Source organism: Rhinolophus ferrumequinum, chromosome X (assembly GCF_004115265.2).
Source record: "Rhinolophus ferrumequinum isolate MPI-CBG mRhiFer1 chromosome X, mRhiFer1_v1.p, whole genome shotgun sequence".
Classification (NCBI taxonomy): Eukaryota; Metazoa; Chordata; class Mammalia; order Chiroptera; family Rhinolophidae; genus Rhinolophus; species Rhinolophus ferrumequinum.
Window position 1 is genome coordinate 71356926 of NC_046284.1, and position 15203 is coordinate 71372128.

Consider the following 15203-nt stretch of genomic DNA (forward strand, 5'->3'; position numbering starts at 1 on the left):
ACGTGACTGCCCCTGGCACAGTGGGCCCTCAGGGAGCAACAGTGCTTCTCAGAGTCACTGAATTGGAGAAGAGGCCAGGGCACAGCTGGAGATGGTTATTCCATGGCAAGAGCCTTGCAGAGCTTACTGATAAAAAATTTGGGAATGCAAAATCTTGCTAATTCAACCTAATTGGGGATCTGAATAATTTTTTAATTAAACATTTTTAATTAAAAATGATAGAGTATTTGAAAGGCAATTTTATTACGGTCAAGGAGCTACAGCAACCTGAACCAAGCTAACAAAATGTTGCCAAGTACAGGACCTCTGGGAATTAATGTACTGAATGGAGAATTATTTGTCATCAGGAATTTGTACATAAATGAATTGGTATATAAATGGATACTGCTTAAAAGGTGCTTAAAAACAGTTTGTTCTTTTAAGGGGTATAAATATGTGCCTGGTAATCATGTTTGCATGATGTTACTAAAACCCCCTCCCTATTCTTCCATCAGATAGTCCAGCTTTCACTTCTGGTAGAATTTCTTCAAATTCATTTGCAAAGCTCCTTAAATCACAATTTCCACATGGGTAATGAACATGTCATCAATTTTGTGAGTAAAGTAAAATCTGAAGTGGAAAGGAGCTTAGAGATCATTAAGCCAAAAGTCCTAATTTTACAGATGGAGAAACTGAGGCTCATAGCAAGGATGTGACTTGCCCAAGAACATACAAGGTCGGGGTAGAGTGAGGACTAGATCCCAGATTTCCAACATTCCAGAGCAGCCTGCCTCCTTCTACATGGACCGTGCTGCTTCCTAGTGAATGCCATTTACTAAAACTTACCCTGATTAGTAATGCATGTCTACATTATGATTCTTTTGCTAATGCCCTTTGTTTACTGTCCAGATGTGAATTAAAGTGATTCTATACAAAGATGATAAGATACACAAGAACTCAAGAAGCAGAATTCCAATTTGGTATTTAAATTTGTAACATAGGTTGTGTTTATAGGATAAAACACTACTATTAATCAAAAGAGCAGGCAAAACATAAAGAGAAGCAGAAACTGATGGGGTAGGTAAATGGCAAGAGTTCTAACTGGGCTCTAGACTTCAGCAAAAATGTATCATCAGGGTGTATCTTCACCAACTACTCCCTCTCCCAACATTTGCTCTATCTGTGCCTTATTCCTTTTTTTGAAATAGTTAAGAAACATTTTCCTAAAGTAAAGAATAAAGGATGGAAGTTTATTGTTCTGGCAATGCTAGTTTTTATTTTATTAAATTATTGGGGTGACATTAGTTCACAAAATTCTATAAGTATCAAGTGTACAATTCTATAATACGTTATGTGTATATTGCATTGTGTGTTCACCACCCAGAGTCAAATCTCCTTCTGTCGCCATGCCATATATTTGACCTCCTTAACCCTTTTCTACCTCCCACTACCTCCCTTTCCCTCTGGTAACAACTATGCTGTTGTCGATGTCTATGAGTTTTGTGTGTTTGTCTGTCTTGCTTGTTTGTTGCTTTCAGTTTTACATCCCACATATGAGTGAAATCATATGGTTCTTTTTCTCTCTGACTTATTTCACTTTGCATGATAGTCTCAAGATCCATTCATGTTGTCGCAAAAGGCAGTCTTTCATTTTTTCTTATGGCAGAATAGTATTGCATTGTATATATGTACAATGTATATGGGTACACATACTCTTTATCCAATCATCTATAGAAGGGCTCTTTTGTTGTTTCCATGTCTTGGTCACTTTGAATAACGCTGCAATGAACATACGGGTACACATATCTTTACAGATAAATGTTTTCAGATATTTTTTTGGTAGATACCCAGAAGAGGGATTCTGGGGATATATAGTAATTCTATTTTTAATTTTTTGAGGAACTTCCATACTATTTTCCATAGAGTCTATACCAAATTGCATTGCCTCCAGCATTGTATGAGGGTTCCTTTTTCTCCACAACCTCTCCAACACTTATAATTAAGTGTATTGTTGATAATAACCATTCTAACATGTGTGAGGTGGTATCTCATTGTGATTTTAATTTGCATTTCCCTAATAGCTGGTGAAGTTGAGCATCGTTACATAAATCAGTAGGCCATTTGTATGTCTTCTTGGGAGAAGTGTCTGGTTAGGTCCTCTGCCCATTTCTTAATTGGCTTTTTTTTGTTTGTTGTTACTGTTGAATTGCATGAGTTCTTTATATATTTTGCATATTAACCCCTTATTGGAGATGTTGTTTGCAAGTATCTTTTCCCATTTGGTTGGTTGCCTTTTAATTTTGTTAATGGTTTCTTTTGCTCTGCAGAAGCTTTTTGGTTTGATATAGTCCTATTCATTTATTTTTGCTTTTAATTTCCTTGCCTTTGATGTCAAATTCATAAAATCCTCTCTAAGACCAAGGTCAATAAGATTAGTACCTATGTTATCTTTTATGTATTTTATAGATTTAGGACTTACATTTAGGTCTTTGATCCATTTTCAGTTAATTATTTTGTATGCTGACAAATAGAAATCTAGTTTTCTTCTTTGCATGTTGCTTCCAATTTTATCAGCATCATTTATTGAAGAAGTTTTCCACTCTCCATTGTATGTTATGAGCTCCTTTGTCAAAAATAAGTTGCCCAGATGACGAAATAGGAATGGCGGCAGCGGGGCACACTTTCTGAGTTCTCCTCCGAATCTTATTACAAATGGGACATGTAACCCATCAAAGAACTCTTTGCTCATTACACAGAACAACTAAGAGACTCGTGGAAGGATTACTTGAAGGTGCACTAATTGGACGAGCAGGGGAAGAAGGAAGGGAGCGGAGTGAAAACGCGTGGTCCCGCGGCGGAATCCCAGCAGGCGACGGCGGCGGCGGGAAAAACTACGGTGGCACCTGCAGTTCCAAAGACGCACAGGATCCCAGGGCGGAACAGAGAACACAAAAACCAGGAGGGCACAGCTTAAGAGGCACAAGATTCAACATATCCAGAGGCCAACTCCAGACCAAACCAGAGTACTACCGGGTTTGACCTACAAGTCACAAACCCAGAGGGAATTCTCTGCAGGCACAAGAGCCCATAGAGGCCAAACCACATTTAAGTGGTCAACCCTCACGCAGCAGAACGCCCTGCGGTGGGCAGAGCCAAGTCTCACAACGAGTCAGCCTAGGAGTTAACCCCACCTACTCACAAGCAAAAAGCAATTAAAGATCTTCTTGAACAGGACAATATACACAACACAAGAGTCGCCTTTGGAGCACACGCAGAGGAGAAGAACGAAGTAGTGCAAGTCAAATATAAAGGACACATACTACATAAGATGACCTAGCAAGAACTAAGAACTCTAGGGGACCTACCTAATACAGCAAAGAACACACAGAGAGTCAGCCAGAATGGGGAAACAAAGATACACGTCCCAAATAAAAGAACAGAAGAAACCTCCACAACTGGAACCAAAGGAAGCAGAGGTAACCAAACTTTCAGAGACAGAGTTCAGAACACTGATGATAAGAATGTTTAAGGAGCTTAGAGAAGACATAAAGAAGGATGTAGAAATCATAATGAACAACCAGTTAGAACGAAAGAACACAATTACCAAAATTAAGAACTCACTTGAAGGAATTACCAGCAGGTTAGATGAACAGAGGATTGAATCAGCGACTTAGAAGACAAGTTAGCAGAGATCACCCAAACAGAACAACAAAAAGAAAAAACAATAAAAAACAATGAAGATGGTTTAAGAGACCTCTGGGATAACATCAAGCGCAACAACGTGCACATCATAGGAATACCAGAAGGTGAGGAGAGGAAGCAAGGGATTGAGAACATATTTGAAGTAATAATGTCCGAAAACTTCCCCAACCTGATGAAGAAAACCAACATACAAGCCCAGGAAGTGCAGAGAGTTCCAACCAGGATAAACCCAAACAGGTCCACACCAAGACACATTATACTTAAAATGGCAAAGCTTAAAGACAAACAGTGTATCCTAAAAGCAGCAAGAGAAAGACAGAGGGTTACATACAAGGGAACTCCCATAAGACTATCAAATGACTTTTCTACAGAAACATTGAAGGCCAGGAGGGAGTGGCAGGAGATACTCAAAGTGATGGAAAACAAAGGCCTACAACCTAGATTGCTTTATTCAGCAAGGCTATCATTTAAAGTTGATGGACAGATAAAGAGCTTCCCAGAAAAAAATAAGCAAAAGGAATATATTATCACCAAGCCAGCATTGCAAGAAATACTAAAAGGACTTCTGTAGTAGAAGAAAAATGAAAACAATCTAACTACAATTTTAAAATGGCAATAACTATGTACCTATCAATAATCACTTTAAATGTAAATGGATTAAATGCTCCAATCAAGAGACATAGGGTGCTCGCTTCGGCAGCACATATACTAAAATTGGAACGATACAGAGAAGATTAGCATGGCCCCTGCGCAAGGATGACACGCAAATTCGTGAAGCGTTCCATATTTTTTATCATCCAGACCCCTCAGGCCCACGCTTTTAAGTCTGCAGTCCCAAAGTCTCTCTGAGCACCAGGTGACCGGCTCTGCCTGCGCAATAAGCAGGGGGCTCTTTGGTACAGCAGAGGACAACCTGGTCATTGCTTGGTGGGCTCAGGCTGAGACGGTCGCTGCTTTTTGTTTTGCTTTGTTTTGCTTTGCTTGGTTTTGTTTTGCTTTGTCTTGTATCTTTGATATCTTTGCCTGTGTCGAGCGGGGGTTATCAGCTGTTTTTTTTTTTTTTTTTTTTTTTTCTCTTTGCTGTTGTCGTTGCTGCTGTGCTTGGTGATTTGCCTTGTTCTGGGACTTCCCTGCCGGGGCCCAGCTTGGGTGGCACGGGACTCGGCATATCCGGGGGCCAACTCCAGACCAAATCAGAGTGCAGCCGGGTTTGACCTGCAGGTCACACACCTAGAGGGGGTTCTCGGCAGGCTCTGGAGCCCATAGAGGCCAAATCACATTGGGGTGGTCAACCCTCACGCAGCAGAGTGCCCTGCGGGGGGCAGAGCCAAGTCTCACGGCAGGTCAGCCCAGGAGTTGACCCCACCTGCTCATTAGCGGGAAGCAATTAAAGATCTTCTTGAACGGGACAGTGTACACAACACAAGACTCACCTTTGGAGCACACGCAGAGGAGGACGACGTGGTGCGAGTCAAATATAAAGGACACATACTACATAAGATAACCTAGCAAGAACTAAGAACTCTAGGGGATCTACCTAATATATCAAAATAAACACAGTCAGCCAGAATGGGGAAACAAAGATACACGTCCCAAATAAAAGAACAGAAGAAGCTTCCACAACTGGAACCAAATGAAGCAGACGTAACCAACCTCTCAGAGACAGAGTTCAGAACACTGGTGATAAGAATGTTTAAGGAGCTTAGAGAAGACATAAAGAAGGATGTAGAAATCATAACAAACGAGCTTAGAGAAAACATAAAGAAGGATGTAGAAATCATAACGAAAAACCAGTTGGAACTAAAGAACACAATTACCGAAATTAAGAACTCACTTGAAGGAATTACCAGCAGGCTAGATGAAGCAGAGGATCGAATCAGCGACTTAGAAGACAAGGTAGCAGAGATCACCCAAACGGAACAACAAAAAGAAAAAAGAATAGAAAACAATGAAGATGGCCTAAGAGACCTCTGGGATAACATCAAGCGCAACAACATGCACATCATAGGAATACCAGAAGGTGAAGAGAGCAAGCAAGGGATTGAGAACATATTTGAAGTAATAATGTCTGAAAACTTCCCCAACCTGATGAAGGAAACCAACATACAAGTCCAGGAAGTGCAGAGAGTTCCAACCAGGATTAACCCAAACAGGTCCACACCAAGACACATTATAGTTAAAATGGCAAAGCTTAAAGACAAAGAGAGAATCCTAAAAGCAGCAAGAGAAAGACGGAGGGTTACATACAAGGGAACTCCCATAAGACTATCAAATGATTTTTCTACAGAAACATTGAAGGCCAGGAGGGAGTGGCAGGAGATACTTAAAGTGATGGAAAACAAAGGCCTACAACCTAGATTGCTTTATCCAGCAAGGCTATCATTTAAAGTTGATGGAGAGATAAAGAGCTTTCCAGAAAAAAATAAGCTAAAGGAATTTATTACCACCAAGCCAGCATTGCAAGAAATACTAAAAGGACTTCTGTAAATAGAAGAAAGATCAAAACAACCTAACTACAAATTTTAAAATGGCAACATCTATGTACCTATCAATAATCACTTTAAATGTAAATGGATTAAATGCTCCAATCAAAAGACATAGGGTGGCTGACTGGATAAGACAGCAAGACCCTTGTATATGCTGTATACAAGAGACTCACCTCAGAACAAAAGACACACACAGGCTGAAAGGGAAGGGTTGGAGTAAGATATTTCATGCAAATGGAAACGAGAAAAAAGCTGAAGTTGCAATACTTATATCTGACAAAATAGACTTTAAAATGAAGAACATACTAAAAGATAAAGATGGGCACTATATAATAATAAAGGGATCGATCCAACAAGAGGACATAACCCTAGTAAACATCTATGCACCCAACATAGGAGCACCTAAATATATAAAACAGGTACTCACTGACATAAAGGCAGAGATCAACAGTAACACTATTATAGTCGGGGACTTCAACACACCTCTGACCACAAGGGACAGGTCTTCCAGACAGAAAATCAATATGGAAACAACAGCCTTAAATGATACATTGGACCACTTGGATTTAATCGATATTTTCAGAACATTTCACCCCAATGCTGCAAAATACACCTTCTTCTCAAGCGCACATGGAACATTTTTCAAGATAGATCATATGTTAGGCCACAAAACAAGTCTTGATAAATTTAAGAAAATTGAAATCATACCAATTGTCTTCTCTGATCACAATGCTATGAAATTAGAAATGAACTACAGGAAAAAAACGGGAAGACACACCAATTCATGGAGGCTGAATAACTTATTACTAAATAATGAATGGGTCAAGCAGGAGATCAAGGAAGAAATCAAAAGATATCTCGAGATAAATGAAAATGAAAACACGACGACCCAAAATCTATGGGATGCCGCGAAAGCAGTCCTAAGAGGGAAATTCATAGCTTTGCAGGCCTACCTAAAGAAACAAGAAACATCACTAATTAACAGTTTATCTTCACATTTAAGGGATTTGGAAAAAGAACAGCAAAATAAGCCCAAAGGGAACACAAGGAAGGAGATAATAAAGATCAGACCAGAAATAAATGAAATAGAAACCAGAAAAACAATACAAAAGATCAATGAATCCAAGAGTTGGTTCTTAGAGAAGATAAACAAAATCGACAAACCTTTAGCCAGACTCATTAAAAAAAAGAGAGAGAGGACCCAAATTAATAAAATCAGAAAGGAAAGAGGAGAAGTGACAACGGACACTGCAGAAATACAAAGAGTTTTAAGAAGTTACTATGAGCAACTATATGCCAACAAACTTGACAATTTGGAAGAAATGGACAATTTTCTAGAGGCGTACAACCTTCCAAGGCTAACTTAAGAAGAAACAGAAAACCTGAATAGACTGATTACCACCACGGAAATTGAATCAGTAATCAACAGTCTCCCAACAAACAAAAGCCCTGGACCAGATGGCTTTACAGGTGAATTTTACAAAGCGTTCAAAAAAGAATTATCACCAATTCTCCTCAAGCTCTTCCAAAAAATCCAGAAGGAGGGAAGACTCCCAAACACTTTTTACGAAGCCACTATCACCCTGATCCCAAAATCAGACAAAGACACCACAAAAAAAGAAAACTACAGGCCGATATCTTTAATGAACATAGATGCAAAAATCCTCAACAAAATATTAGCAAACAGAATTCAGCAATACATTAAAAAGATCATTCACCACGATCAAGTGGGATTCATCCCTGGTATGCATGGGTGGTTCAACATCCGCAAATCTATTAATGTGATACACCACATTAACAAAATGAAAAATAAAAATCACATGATCATATCAATAGATGCAGAAAAAGCATTTGATAAAATCCAACAGCCATTTATGATAAAAACCCTTAAGAAAGTGGGAATAGAGGGATCTTATCTCAACATAATAAAGGCCATATATGACAAACCCACAGCTAACATCATACTCAATGTGGAAAAGCTAAAACCATTCCCCCTAAGATCAGGAACAAGGCAAGGATGCCCACTATCTCCGCTTCTATTCAACATAGTTCTGGAAGTTCTTGCCACAGCAATCAGACAAGAAAAAGAAATAAAAGGCATCCAGATTGGTAAGGAGGAAGTAAAGTTATCATTGTATGCAGATGATATGATACTATATATAGAGAACCCTAAAGACTCCACCAAGAAGCTATTAGAGCTGATAGATGAATTTAGTAAAGTGGCAGGATACAAAATTAATATTCGGAAATCAGTTGCATTTGTATATACCAATAATAAAATATCAGAAGGAGAAATTAAAAAAACAATCCCATTTACAATCGCTCCAAAGACTATAAAATACCTGGGAATAAATTTAACCAAAGAAGTAAAAGATCTATACTCAGAAAATTATAAGACACTGATGAAAGGAATGAAGGAAGATATAAATAGATGGAAACACATATCATGTTCATGGATAGGAAGAATTAATATAGTTAAAATGTCCATACTGCCTAAGGCAATATTCATATTCAATGCAATTCCTATCAAACTGCCAACGTCGTTTTTCACAGAAATAGAACATATAATCCTAAAATTGATATGGGACCATAAAAGACCCCGAATAGCAAAGGCAATCTTGAGAAATAAGAACAAAGTGGGAGGTATAACAATACCTGACTTCAAATTATACTACAAGGCTACAGTAATCAAAACAGCATGGTACTGGCATAAAAACAGACACATAGATCAATGGAACAGAATAGAGAGTCCAGAAATAAATCCATGCCTATATGGCCATTTAATCTACGACAATGGAAGCAAGAATGTACGATGGAGTAATGACAGTCTATTCAATAAATGGTGCTGGGAAACCTGGACAGACACATGCAAAAAAATGAAGTTGGACCACCTACTTACACCATATACAAAAATAAATTCAAAATGGCTTAAAGACTTAAATGTAAGGTCTGAAACCATAAAATACCTAGAAGAAAATATAGGAAGAAACTTCACAGACATTACCCGGAGTAAGATTTTTACTGATATACACCCTCGCTCGAGGGAACTAAGAGAAAAAATAAACATGTGGGATTATTCAAACTAAAAAGTTTTTTCACAGCAAAGGAAACCATCAATAAAACAAGAAGGGATCCTACTGAATGGGAAAAGATATTTGCCAATGATATATCTGATAAGGGATTAATATCACAAATCTATGGAAAACTTACTCAACCCAACTCCAAAAAAACAAACGATCCAATTAAAAAATGGGCAGAGGACTTGAAGAGACATTTTTCTGAAAAGGACATACAGATTGCAAACAGACATATGAAGAAATGCTCAACCTCACTAACCATCAGAGAAATGCAAATAAAAACCACAATGAGATACCACCTCACCCCAGTCAGAATGGCTATCATCAATAAATCAACAAACAACAAGTGCTGGCGCGGATGTGGAGAAAAGGGAACGCTTGTGCACTGTTGGTGGGATTGCAGACTGGTGCAGCCACTATGGAAAACAGTATCGAGGTATCTCAAAATTCTGAAAATGGAACTACCTTATGATCCAGTAATTCCACTCCTAGGTATCTATCCGGAGAAATCCAGAACTTCAATTCAAAAATCTTTATGCACTCCTATGTTTATTGCAGCACTATACACAATAGCTAAGACATGGAAACAACCAAAATGCCCATCGGTAGATGACTGGATTAAGAAACTGTGGTACATTTATACAATGGAGTATTATGCAGCCATAAAGAAGAAAGAAATCTTACCATTTGCAACAACATGGATGGATTTAGAGAACATTATGTTAAGTGAAATAAGTCAGACAGAGAAAGATAAGTACCATATGATCTCACTTATTTGCGGATTCTAAAGAAAAGAATAAGTGAATGAGCTAATCAGAAACAGTTTGGGAGACAATGAGGAAAAACTGAGGGTTGCTAGATGGGCGGGAGGGGTAGGGGGTGGGGGGAGGGTGAGAAAAAAAAAAGAGACATAGGGTGGCTGACTGGATAAGAAAGTAAGACCCTTTTATATGCTGTATACAAGAGACTCACCTCAGAACAAAAGACACACACAGGCTGAAAGTGAAGGGTTGGAGTAAGATATTTCATGCAAATGGAAATGACAAAAAAGCAGGAGTTGCAATACTTATATCTGACAAAATAAACTTTAACATGAAGAACATATTAAAAGATAAAGATGGGCACTATATAATAATAAAGGGATCGATCCGACAAGAGGACATAACCCTAGTAAACATCTATGCACCCAACATAGGAGCACCTAAATATATAAAACAGGTAGTCACTGACATAAAGACAGACATCAACAGTAACACTATCATAGTAGGGGACTTCAATACACCTCTGACAACAAGGGACAGGTCTTCCAGATAGAAAATCAATATGGAAACAACAGCCTTAAATGATACATTGGACCACTTGGATTTAATCGTTATTTTCAGAGCATTTCACCCCAATGCTGCAAAATACACGTTTTTCTCAAGCGCACAAGGAACATTTTCCAAGATAGACCATACGTTAGGCCACAAAACAAGTCTTGACAAATTTAAGAAACTTGAAATCATACCAATTGTCTTCTTTGATCACAGTGCTGTGAAATTAGAAATGAACTACAGGAAAAAAACTGGAAGGCACACCAATTCATGGAGGCTGAATAACTTATTATTAAATAATGAATGGGTCAAGCAGGAGATCAAGGAAGAAATCAAAAGATATCTCGAGACAAACGAAAATGTAATTCCACTCATAGGTATCTATCCGGAGAAATCCAAAACTTCAATTCAAAAATCTTTATGCACTCCTATGTTTATTGCAGCACTATACACAATATCTAAGACATGGAAACAACCAAAATTCCCATCGGTAGATGACTGGATTAAGAAACTGTGGTACATTTATACAATGGAGTATTACCCAGCCATAAAGAAGAAAGAAATCTTACCATTTGCAACAACATGGATGGACCTAGAGAACATTATGTTAAGTGAAATAAGTCAGACAGAGAAAGATAAGTACCATATGATCTCACTTATTTGCGGATTCTAAAGAAAAGAATAAGTGAATGAACTAATCAGAAACAGTTTTGGAGACAAAGAGGAAAAACTGAGGGTTGCTAGATGGGTGGTGGTTGGGGTGGTGAGGGGATTAGAAAACAGCAACCACAAGATGGCCACGTGGTTTTGAAAATTAATCTGGGGAACATAATCAATAATGTTGTAAAGATTTTGTAGGCTATCCAATGGACATGTGTCCCATTTGGGAGACCACCTCAGGGAAGATGTAGATGCCTGATCACTGCACTGTACACCTGAAGCTGAACAATAATGAATGCCAACTATAATATATATATATATATATATATACAGTTACAAGAGGTGGAGTACAGCAGGGGGAATGGAGACAGTGGTAATGTGATGGCTCGCTGCGATGTCAGAGAGATAATGGATGTGGGAGGGGAGTCCACTGTGTGGGATATAAATGATAAACGTCTAAGTATTACTTTGTCTTGTGCACCTGAAACTAAAAAAAAAAAAAAAAAAAAAAAGTTGCCTATATATATCAGTTTATTTATGGGCTCTCAGCTCTGTTTCATTGGTCTGTGTGTCTGTTTTTCTGTCAATACCACGCTGTTCTGATTATTGTCACTTTGTAGTATAATTTGATGTCAGGGAGTGTGATACCTATGGCTTTGTTCTTTTCTTCTCAGGATTGCTTTGACTATTCAGGTTCTTTTGTGGTTCCTTACAAATCTGATGCTATTTTGTTTTACTTCTTTAAAAAATGCCGTTGGAATTTTGATTACGATTGCATTGTATCTGTATATTTCTTTGGTAATATGGTCATTTTAACAATCTTGATTCTTCCAATCCATGAACATGGAATATATTTCCATTTATTTGTGTGTTTTGCAATTTCTTCTTATAATGTCTAGTAGTTTTTAATGTGTAGGTCTTTTCACATTCTTTGTTAAGTTTATTCTTAGGTATTTTATGTTTTTGTTGCAAGCACAAAAAGGAATATTTTTTCTGAAATTTCATTTTACTACATACATTGGCACTCAGTGGATTTTTGTACTTTGATTATGTATCCTGTAACTTAACTGAATTTTTTTATTGCTTATAATAATTTGAGTTCATTTTGGTGAATTATTAGGGTTTTCTGCATAAAGAATCATGTCATCTGCAAAAAAGTGACAATTTAACTTCTTTCTTTTTTTTAATTAAAGTTTATTGTGGTGAAAATTTTTAGTAAAGTTACATAGATTTTAGGTGAACAATTCTCTGTTATATCATGTATAAATCCTATTGTGTGTTCACCACCCAGAGTCAGTTCTCCATCCATCACCATATATTAGATCCCCTTTACCTCATCTACCACCCTCCTCGCCCCTTGCCCTCTGGTAACCACTAAAATTACCTGTGTCTAAAATTGTCTGTGTCTATGAGCTTTTGTTTTTCTCATTTGATTGTCTTGTTCTTTTGTGGGTTTTGGTTTACATACCACATATTAGTGAAATCATATGCTTATCTGTTTTTTCTGTCTGACTTATTTTGCTTAGCATTATAATCTCAAGATCCATCCATGTTGTCACAAATGGTCCTACTTCGTCTTTTCTTACAGCCAAATAGTATTCCATTGTGTATACATACCACAACTTCTTTATCCATTCATCTATCGAAGGACACTTTGGAGGTTTCCATTTCTTCCCCACAGTAAATAACGCTGCAAGGAACATTGGAGCACGCATGTATTTATGTATAAATGTTTTCAGATTTTTTGGGTAGATACCCAGGAGATAGATTGCTGGGTCATATGGTAATTCTATCTGTAATTTTTTGAGGAAACTCCATACTGCCTTACATAGCGGCTGCACCAATCTATATTCCCACCAACATTGTATGAGGGTTCCTTTTTCTCCACAGCCTCTCCAACACATGTTACTATTTGTCTTGTTGATGATAGCCATTCTAACTGGGGTGAGGTGATATCTCATTGTGGTTTTTATTGACATTTCTCTGATGATTAGTGATGTTGAGCATTTTTTCATATGTCTATTTGTCATTTGTATGTCCTCTTTGGAGAAATGTCTCTTCAGGTCCTCTGCCCATTTTTGAATTGGGTTGTTTGTTTTTCTGTAGTTGACCTGCATGAGTTCCTTGCATATTTAAGATATTATCCCATTATCGCAGGAACTGTTGGCAAAAATCTTCTCCTATTCATTTGGTTGCGTCTTTATTTTGTCGATGGTTTCTTTTGCTGTGCAGAACTTTTTAAGTTTGATATAGTTCCATTCATTTATTTTAGCTTTTACTTCCCTTGACTTTGGACTCAAACTCGTAAACTGGTCTTTGAACCCAAGGTCCATATTTTAGTACTTATGTTTTCTTCTATGCAGTTTATTGTTTCAGGTCTTATGCTTAAGTCTTTGATCCATTTTGAATTAATTTTGGTACATGATGACAGATACCAGTCCAGTTTCATTCTTTTGCACGTGGCTATCCAATTCTGCCAGCACCATTTATTGAAGAGGCTGTCTTTCCTCCATTGTATGTTTTTTGCTTCTTTGTTAAAAATTATCTGTCCATATTTATATGGTTTTATTTCTGGGTTCTCAATTCTATTCCATTGGTCTATCTGTCTGTTTTTCTGCCAATACAATGCTCTTTTGATTATCGTTGCCCTGTAGTGTAAGCTGAGTGTGATACCTCGAGCACTGTTTTTTTTTTTTTTTTTTTTTTTTTTCTTAAGATTGCTTTGGCTATCGGGGTTTTTGTGGTTCCAAACAAATCTGACGACTTTTTGTTCTATTTCTTTAAAAAATGCCATTGGCATTTTGATGGGGATTGCATTAAATCTCTATATTGCTTCGGGTAATATGGCCATTTTAACTATGTTGATTCTTTCAATCCAGGAGCATGGAATATCTTTCCATTTCTTTGTGTTTTCTTCAATTTCTTTTAAAACTGTCTTATAGTTTTCACCATATAGGTCTTTCACGTCCTTGGTTAAGTTTACTCCTAGGTATTTTATTCTTTTTGCTACAATTGTGAAAGGAAATTTTTTTCTTTATTTCTTTTTCTGAGATTTCATTGTTAGTATATAAGAATGCAATGGACTTCTTTATGTTGATTTAGTAGCTTTACTGTATTCATTAAATTCATTACATTCATTAAATTAAAGCTCAACTTTACTTTATTCATTGATTGCTTCTAATAACTTTTTGGAGGAGTCTTTAGAGTTTTCTATATATAACATCATGTCATCTACAAAGAGTGACAATTTAACTATTTCATTCCCAATTTGGATGGCATTATTTCTTTCTCTTGCCTGATTTCTCTGGCGAGGACATCCAACACTATGTTGAAAAGCAGAGGTGAAAGGGGACAACCCTGTCGTGTTCCTGAACATAGAACAAAGGGCTTTGGTTTTTCACCGTTAATCATGAAATTAGCTGAGGGTTTGTCATATATTTACTTTATTATGTTAAGGTATTTTCCTTCTATACCTATCTTATTAAGTGTTTTAATCATAAATGTTTGTTTATCTTGTCAAATGCTTTTCCTGCATCAATTGATATCATAATATGATTTTTTTCCTTTATTTGTTTATGTGATGTATCACATTGATGGATTTGCAGATGTCGAACCATCCTTGTGCCCCGGGGATGAACCCCATTTGGTTGTGATGAATAATCTTTTTAATGCAGTGTTGCATTCGACTTGCTATAATTTTGTTTAGGATTTTTAAAATATACTCATCAGAGATATTTGTCTGTAGTTTTCTTTTTTCAGGTTGTCCTTACCAGGTTTTGGTATCAGGGTAATGTTGGCCTCATAAAATGAGTTAGGGAGTACTGACTCTTCCATTTTTTGGAAGAGTTTGAGCAGGATTGGTATTAGATCCTCTTTGAAGGTTTGGTAGAATTCATTAGTGAAGCCATCTGGTCCAGGACTTTTGCTTTTGGGAAGGTTTTGGATGACTGATTCAATTTCCTTAGTGGTGGTCAGTCTGTTTAGAT

The 15203-nt window shown here is 37.3% G+C and overlaps 1 non-coding gene across 1 annotated transcript; it reads left to right on the forward strand.

The window, feature by feature from the left end:
* Positions 1 to 4365: 4365 nt before the first annotated feature.
* On the forward strand, positions 4366 to 4472 carry LOC117030578 (U6 spliceosomal RNA). The gene has a single exon (XR_004424414.1). It is a non-coding gene; the product is annotated as a U6 spliceosomal RNA (small nuclear RNA).
* The last annotated feature ends 10731 nt before the right edge of the window (positions 4473 to 15203 follow it).